Here is an 8344-nt window from a genome sequence, read left to right on the forward strand (position 1 = left end):
GCAGTGGGACAAACCTCGTGGGGAGAAAACAAAAGCTGAACCAGTGTCTAAAATGATAATTTAAATGTGATCACTGATGGTATGTTAAATTCAGTATACATAAATTAATATATAAATTTATACAAGGATCAGATGATGACAAGATATTTAAGTAAGATGAATAGTTAAGGAATTTTTTTTAACCCGTGTTTCAAGATAAAAGAAAAAAATGACAGACCAGACTGGGATTAGAAATATGGACCGCCTTATTCTATAGAAAGGTGCTCAACCAACTGAGCTGTCTGGTGCTGCTATTCGAACTGTTTTGATCATCACAAACCAATAGTAGTACATATATAGCACATATATAAAAAAATGTTTATTTCTTAATTTTTTTTTTCAGGAAGACGGACATCAATATAGATGATATTGAAAAATTGAAGGTTTTAAAGCAAAGCCCCATATCATATCTGGTTACTTCAACAGCAAACTGTACAGTAGATACACCACTTGGAGTACAGTTCATTGCTTTGGCTCTTAGTTACCATGTGAGTATTTAATACACTAATTAAAAATTTGATATACTAAATTCACATAACAAAGCAAGACAAGAATCAAGGCTAATCAGTGTTTTCATCTTGAATAAAAAAAATCATGAAATTCGTCAACAAACAACATGTCAACCATAGTTGATCAATAATGGAAAAAAAAAGAAAGTCTAATTTTTCCTGTTAAGATTTTAAACTGTTTTATACGAGCAATAGCACTTTCTACATGAACACGGTGTTTTGCTATTTTAACTGTTTTTGCAACTTCAGAAGCTTTCATCTGTGATGCACAGGATGCAAAAGGTGGGATATTCAGTTTAAGCCCAACAGCTGCAATCTCTTTCTCTATATGGAACCCTTTGTCAGCCATTACCCCATCCCCATTCTGTAGTTTTCCACTCTGTATAAGGTCTGACAGTAATTTAAGAAAGCCACTTTCCTCTGTGATTTCCTTATCAGATATAGAACCGGTAAATAACATGGAAGAAAATATTACTGAACCTCGTGGATCAACTCCAACAAGTCCTTTCAAAGTTGTAATCGATTTGTAATCAGAATAGCATTGGCTTTGTCTATGGAAAGAACTTGGTTTTTGTCCTTTCAGTTCTGTACAGTCAATGATGACAAGGGTATTTGGAAAATCTTTCTTATAACTTTCTGGCATATTTTCAATTAAAGTTTCACGATGTGGCCAAATATCTAAACTACCAAGTCTAAAAAACTTGTAGTTTATCCACTGAGTAAATATTGCACAAGAGTCTTGTGAAAATATATTAAACGATGAGAAATGTGTTGAAAATCAAAGTTTTGTCTAAGCTTAATCAGAACAAGTAAAAGTTGGTCTGTTGTTGATAGAGATTTGGAACCTTTTACGGTTTTACTCCATTTTATCGAATCTTCATCTGTTGGAACTCACAATAGGTACACTGCATCAAACTGTTCCTTTGTAAACCCAGTATAATACTTGTAGTCTTTTTCTTTCAATTTGTGACAACCAAAACATCCCTCCTGTAATATATATTGTTTAGTGTCAGAATATTTTTGAAGCAGATTTTCCCTCTCTTCATTCAATGCTTTGGTTTCCGCAACAACAGCCAGAAGTTTTAGTTTTAACATACCATCTGCAAAATACAAAAGGGTTATAATTCATAAATTGCATTTCATAAACACATTTTTCATAACTTGATACTAAGTTAAACATATAGTTGAATATTTCATAGTAACTAAAACTTCCAAAGAGATACACTGACTAAATTATTATAGATCTATTTTATCAATTATCTCAACTTTATTTTTTAGGCACCACTGATTCAGCCAATCGCAAATCCCCAAGCTGCATGGAGTTGTGGAGATACAGAATTCCCATAGGCCATTGCCCCTTGTGATCTTCAGAGTGTGGAGCAACTAGCACATGAGTGGAGCAATCTTAATATAACTCAAAGTGATGCCAATGAGTTAGAAAGGTCAACTCACTTACAAAGTTTTGACATGAGATGGTACACAGAGCGAAGTAAGAGAATTACTGCTTCCAGCTTTGGACTCATAATGAGAAGGAAAAAAGACATAAATGGACCTTTCATGAAAAAAATCTTCCAAAATAAAGAGTTTTCATCCTCATCTACATCCTATGGGAAAGCTAATGAAATTGTTGCAAAGCAAATGTACATCAGAAATACAGGAAATCATCTTCATGAAGTTGGTTTGATAGTCAACCCTGATTTGCCTTTTCTCGGTGCAACACCTGACGGCATAATGTGTGAAAAATCAACAACGGCTATAATTGAAATCAAATGTCCATACTCTGTCAGAGACATGTCCATTTGTGAAGCTTGCGAAACAAGAAATGATTTTTTCCTCAAAACAAATGGTAATTTGTTTTCTTTAAAACACAGTCATGCACACTGGTATCAAATCCAGAGTCAACTTCTTGTATCTGGGGCCCCTTTTTGTGATTTTATTACATACATCAAGCAAGACTTCTATGTGGAACGAATTTATCCCCACAGGCCCACTGTTCTATGTACATCACTTTAAAGGGACTTGGACACGATTTGGCTTAAAATTTTCAAATTTAATTTTTCCATTTCCAGTGTTTATACTGATAAATATAGAAGTTTTTAATGCTATGTCAAAATTTGAAAGTAAAATATCAAGTTATAAGCAAGATACTGAGTTCATAGATCTTTGTTTTGTAAACAAAGCTCGAATATTGTCATTTTTACATATTCATGTATTGGTGTAAGTTTCAATCAAATCTCTCTTTCTTTTGTTGATACTAGTATTTATGAAGATATTGAGTTAGTTTAAATTGTTTTTACATGTCATTTTGTTTAAAAAATGGTAAATCTCTACATTACATATTTTGTAAACAACTATAAGACTCAAGCTTTGTTTACATAACAACCAATTCTTGCTTGTAACTTGACTTTTACATTCAATATTTTGGTCAATCATTTAAAATGCAGCAGTAAGCCATTTTATGCATACAAAATAAAAATTAAATTTTTGATCTCAAATCGTGTCCAAGTCCCTTTAAGCCATTTGTGCAAAATAATGATGCTGAGTTACTGAATTTGTTACATAATTTTGTACAAAACTGAATCAGTATGTCTGGATGCAAATAAAATAACTTTATTCTTACTTTAATAAGTTTTTTTGTTTTAAACAAAAAGTGACATAAGTAAAATATGGAAAACTCTGCTGTTTAAATAAACAATTAAGTTAAGATGGGGATATTACCTGAACTGTCAAATGGTGTAACAAAAGGAGTTTGACAACACTCAGGCTGAGCTGGAGGTTCTAAAGGTCCTGGCATGGCACTGGATCCAGCATTCATATTCTGGTCTTTCCTTAAATTTGAAACAATGAAATTTATTACAATTACTTTGAAATGAAAATCAATAAAATGCTATTTTTATGCACATTAAATGTATATGTAGTACAGTAAAACTCGTTTAGTACGAACACGGATATAGCGAATTCACGGATAAAGCGAAGTCATCTTGGATCCCCAGCTATGTAAATTAAATGAATTTCTTATACGGTTATAACAAATTACGGATATAACGAAGTAATTTCTTAGGTCCCAGTGACTTCGTTATAACCGAGTTTTGCTGTACTTGTTTAGTAACTTACTCAATAGCAGAAGTATCTGCAGGAATTCGTCGCTCTTTCACAAGAAGCATTACTAGTAACTGTACATGCATGCACTCTTTTGGTGGGTGGTTTTCGGGCTGGGGTCACTGAGTCATAGCTGGTAGCAACTGCATATATTGGATCTGGATACCTGTCAGTTGGTGTTCCATCAATGAAATGCTAAGTAAATGGACAATTTTCCTTTTAACACGTACTTAAATGGAAGTAACATATAGGAAATAAATTCACTTTCTATCAACATCAATAATAAAAGGTATAGTTATGTAACACTATATAATAATGAGATTAAAATTGTATTAATTATCCTTAATATTTGAAATTTGATAACACATCTAATAATCTATGCAGATGATAAAAGCTAGTATCCTAATCTATGCACATGATAAGTGTAAGTTGTTGTGGTTCTATTATTTTATGTTTAACCTACATGTATATTGATTTTTTATTGAATAATATAGATTAACAGGACATTACACATTTATAAAAGATTTATAGCTTCATTATAAGTAATCTCTCTCTCACTCTCTCTCTCTCTCTCTCTCTCTCTCTCTCTCTCTAGATCTCTCTCTCTCTCTCTCTCTCTCTCTCCCCGAATCGACCGGAAATCTTATAATGTTATGTATGGATAGTATTTAATATGCTCCAAGAATTTTTTGTTTCAAATCATATTCCTTTATAAATCTAGCCATCGTACGTAGGCATGACATAACATGGTTAATATTGATGGATCTCCGACTGTAATCCCTGCATTGTACACACGATGGTTTAAGAGGAATCTTGGGCTAAATATTAAAAAAACCTATTCTACAAATAAAAACACTTGTCTAGCTCATTTAAAAAATATTTTCAGCAAATTATCTTTGAACAAACATACATATGTTTGGCTTTTCCTCTCTCGTTCAAAATGCTTTCGTTTAACTGGTTGTGTGGCCTCCCACACAACCGTATCCACCTCTTCGTTTTTTCTAGTTGCCTGCCTGGTTTAGGAAAAGAAATGAATCGTATCCCCCCTACAAGACGATCGGGGTACCTGTTGTTTGTGTTACATGTACCACAACAACACCGTTTAACCATGGTTATCAGTGAAATCAGACAACCTTTAAAGTCCGACAATAACAAAAGTTGTCGTACAAAATGGCGGCGCGTCTTTGGATACTGAGCTGCGTCATTTCATTGGCTCACGTGACATGTCAATCAAAATTCCGCGATCCGCCAATTAACTTTGACGTCACGATCTGCATTCCTGTCGATAGTTTTCAGGGAATGTATCTTAACGTTAAAAGTGAATTATATTAAACCAGTATAATACCGCATGTTTTCTTTACATAGATGCTGCCGTTAATGCTAGACGTACAGAGTCCATTCATATTAAAAACCAGTATCAAATAATCGGCAGTTTTAAAGCTTCATTTAAGGTAAAAGACTATTTATAAACAAGTGGTTTCGAGACTCTCCTTGCTACGTGTAAACAACTGAATGAAGAAATTTTAATGCATGTAAAACCAGCTTGGCGCAGGTGAAAGATCAACACAATTGTAGAATATTTTACGTAAAATTGGTAGAGAATATATGTAGCAATGTGAATCGTGCTTTGGAAACCTACGAAATTACCCTAATCTTTTGTAAATCGCTTTTGATGAGTAAAAATGTGCATTATATTGACGATTTTATGGAATGTTTCAAAAATATCTTCCACAAACGGAATATCTATCTCTTTCCCCAGCTAGAACTTCAAAGTATATGACTTAACAAAGAATTTTTCTTAAAAATTTATATGATTTAATGTCATTAATCACCTGCGCCGATGCGATATAAATAGATCATTTGCATTATTAGGATTCGCCCTTCACTTGATTACAAAGTACATATGACGTCACAAAAATGCATTAAATATAATGTTTAATATCGGTGTCAATATATAAATGTAACATAGATTTTAAGAAATACTCCCTGTCAAAGTAGTTTTGCGATGATTCAAAAGATCGTGTTCCAGTCGTATTTTAGCATCGGTACGCCTTAACATTGCTGCGAAGGTACTGCAGCTTTGGCTTATGTACAGGTATATGTAATTTAATACAGTTTCATATAAATATTTAAATTACAGTATAATATCATATACTCACTTTTTCTACAATTTCATTTTTTATCAATTAAAGTTAAGGCAATGGAGGAGGAGGTCAACATATACCCGTATGGTCTAGTTATTAGTCAGATTTACAGTCACTCCAGACAGGCAAGTGTTCTGACCCTCATTAAACACTCCACCTGATATCATCAGAAAAAATCGATAATGTCCATACCAATTTTCTTTAACTCTAATCTCAGCGAGATTCGACGAGACTGAAAAATTGAAGAGACGTTTTTTATTTATTTTCAGTCTCGACGAATTCATCTCGCTTATTACTTTTAATTTAACTGTAAAGACTCATTTGTATCAATGAATGTAGTAAAACCTGGACAGATCGCTTTTGCTGGCGTCGAGTTATCTTTCTTTATCAAAATATGTGATTGGTCTGTCCAAGAGAGCGTCCACACACAAGACCATCCTTTTTCTGAGCTTTAGAAACCTCTTTGTAGTGTTGGGTCTTCTCAGCGTTCAAATCCACGTTTCCTCCGCATTGCCGAAAACCGATATTTATGTCGTAAAATAAGATTTTTGAGTCAAATCAACTTTTTATCATTTATATGTTCACGTTTTATTTTAAAAGGGCATGGTCACGATTTTTGTCAAATCCTATTTTCCTGGTTTTATTATTTACAATCCTTTAGAAATGCAAATCGAATCATAAAATAAAATTGGAGAATCGGTCAAAAGTTGTAAGCAAGATACAAGGCTCACATATCTTTGTCATGTGAACAAGGTTCGTCCCCTGTTTTTGTTTGAATAGGTTCAATATACATGTATACCTTTTGCAAGCTGATTTGTCTTTTTATTCATTTCAAACATTAATAAACAGTTCTTAACGTTAAACATATTCATTTTACTAGGTCTGAACCTGGAATTTTCACATTAACACTCAAAATGTAAACAAAAGCTTTGTTTACATAGCAAAGAATTGACAACTCTGTAACTCGCTTATAACTAAACATAAAAATGATTTATAATTTTTGACCAAAGTCGTGACCATGCCCCTTCAAATAGATGCTGCACGCTTGATTGCACACGCTGTTTCCAGGTAACTAACGGTTTGGTCATGTAAGGTATGTATACACAGGACAAAAGATTAAAAGTATTCAGAAATAATGGTGAGTTTTTTGGTTGTTTTTATACCCGCACTTTCTAAAGAAAGTTCGGGTATATTGTTGTTACCCTGTTCCGTCCGTCCGTCAGTCCGTCTGTCCGTCCGTCCGTCTCTGTCACGTTTTACTTTCTCAAACTGCTCTTACATCTTATAAACCAGCAAACTGAACTCTTGGAGTTTGATTTGGGGTATCATGTTGTTTTGTAAAAAGGTTTCAAAAATTCTCTGCTAGTCCTGGGGGGTCAAATAATTGGTAAAAAATGACGTTTTTTCACAAAAAAACCTTCTTCCTCAAACTCCTCCTACATTTTCAACTGTAGACAAATCATCTCTTGGAATATGTTTGATGGTATCCTATAGATGCGCAATAAGGTGTCGAAATTTTCAATTTTGTCCTAGGGGTCATTAAATGGCTGAAAAATGACGTTTTTTTACAAAAAAAAAAACTGGTTTCAAAAACGTCATCTTTTTTGGCATTAGCCAAATGATCTTCTAGAATATGATTGGGGGTGTCATATTGAAGTGTGATCAGGTTCCAATTTTTTTTTATTAAGGGGATCAGTAGGCAACAAAAAATGACGTTTTTTGGCCAAAAAAGTATGGTTCCCGGAACTCCTCTTACAACGTTTGGAGTAGCTACGTCATCTCTTGGGATATAATTGGGGCTGTCCTATTGATGTGCAATAAGGTTTTAAAAATTTAAATTTCATCCAGGGAGTCAAATAGTAGCAGGAAATTGACGTTTATCACTAAAAAAAAACATAGATCCAAGAGCTCCTCTTATGATTAAATGGATAGACACATCATATCTTGGGATATGACAGGGACTGTTCTATAGATGTGCAGTAAGGTTTTAAAAATTTAAATTTCATCCAGGGGGTCAAAAAGTAGCAGAAAATTGACGTTTATCACTAAAAAAAAAACATAGATCCTAGAACTCCTTTTATGATTTAATGTATAGACACATCATATCTTGGGATATGATAGGAACTGTTCCATAGATGTGCATTACGGTTTTGAAAATTTAAATTTAACCCTACATACCTTTTGATGCCCTTTAAGGATCAAGAATATATATGGTTAAGGGGTGGGGATCTCAACCGTTTTTGAGATATTCCTCCACTTCCTGTTCGAGGGGAATCATGACCACCCCCGGGGCCCATGACCTACATGTACATACCGTTTGATGCCCCTTTACACAAGGAACAAGAATATATATGGTTTAAGGGTGGGGATCTCAACTGTTTTGAAGATATTAAGGGACTCGCTGTTAGAGGGGGTCAGGACCACCCACAGGGCCCATGACCCACATAACATTTGATGCCCCTTGACATCAGAAACATGAATATATATGGTTTAAGGGTCATGATTATAACAGTTTCTGAGATTATATGGTAATTTCCAATTCCTGGGGAGTGG

The 8344-nt window shown here is 33.9% G+C and overlaps 1 pseudogene; it reads right to left on the reverse strand.

The window, feature by feature from the left end:
• Positions 1-599: 599 nt before the first annotated feature.
• On the reverse strand, positions 600-3388 carry LOC117689882 (uncharacterized; annotated as a pseudogene).
• Positions 3389-8344: the final 4956 nt, after the last annotated feature.

The sequence above is a fragment of the Magallana gigas genome, chromosome 9, assembly GCF_963853765.1.
Source record: "Magallana gigas chromosome 9, xbMagGiga1.1, whole genome shotgun sequence".
Lineage (NCBI taxonomy): Eukaryota > Metazoa > Mollusca > Bivalvia > Ostreida > Ostreidae > Magallana > Magallana gigas.